The sequence below is a fragment of the Peromyscus maniculatus genome, chromosome 19 (assembly GCF_049852395.1).
Source record: "Peromyscus maniculatus bairdii isolate BWxNUB_F1_BW_parent chromosome 19, HU_Pman_BW_mat_3.1, whole genome shotgun sequence".
NCBI lineage: Eukaryota > Metazoa > Chordata > Mammalia > Rodentia > Cricetidae > Peromyscus > Peromyscus maniculatus.
In genome coordinates, this window is record NC_134870.1 from 21,660,420 (window position 1) to 21,661,007 (window position 588).

Consider the following 588-nt stretch of genomic DNA (forward strand, 5'->3'; position numbering starts at 1 on the left):
CCCGGAGCTCCCTAGGCTGCCTGCAGGTCCAAGTGCCACCTGCAGCCTCCCGGACAATGCTGTCGCGCGACCAGAACTACAACTCCCGGCGTGCCCTGCGCCGCGGCCTGGCCGGGGTGGCCTGGCAAACACTGCGCCGGCTGGCCTGACATCGGTGAGCCGCACTGGGTGGGCTCGGCGCCCGCGAGGGGACCCAAGTAGGTTCCAGGTCTTCCCGAAGAGTCTCTCACTGCCACCTGCCTGAGACTCGGCCCCCGCAAACGAAAGGCGGCTGCCCATACGCTAAGCAGCGCCAATCACAAAAATGTGCGGACTAAGGCCACGTGACTAGCGGGGCGGTCCTCCCAGGTCCTCGGGATCTCTATGGTTCTCACCGACTCGCTAGAGGACGTTTGGTCCACTGGAGGACTCCCTACATTCTTCCTCCATTACCTCACTGCCTCCGGTGGCTGCTGGGATAGAGGCGGACTCGGGTCCCGACTCGACTCAGTCCTCCACCCGCCCCGGGAATACCTCTAGTTCTCCCCGGCCGCCGCCGCCGCCGCCCCGCCGCTTCCTCCTCTGCCCTCCCGCCGGCCTCCTTCGGGC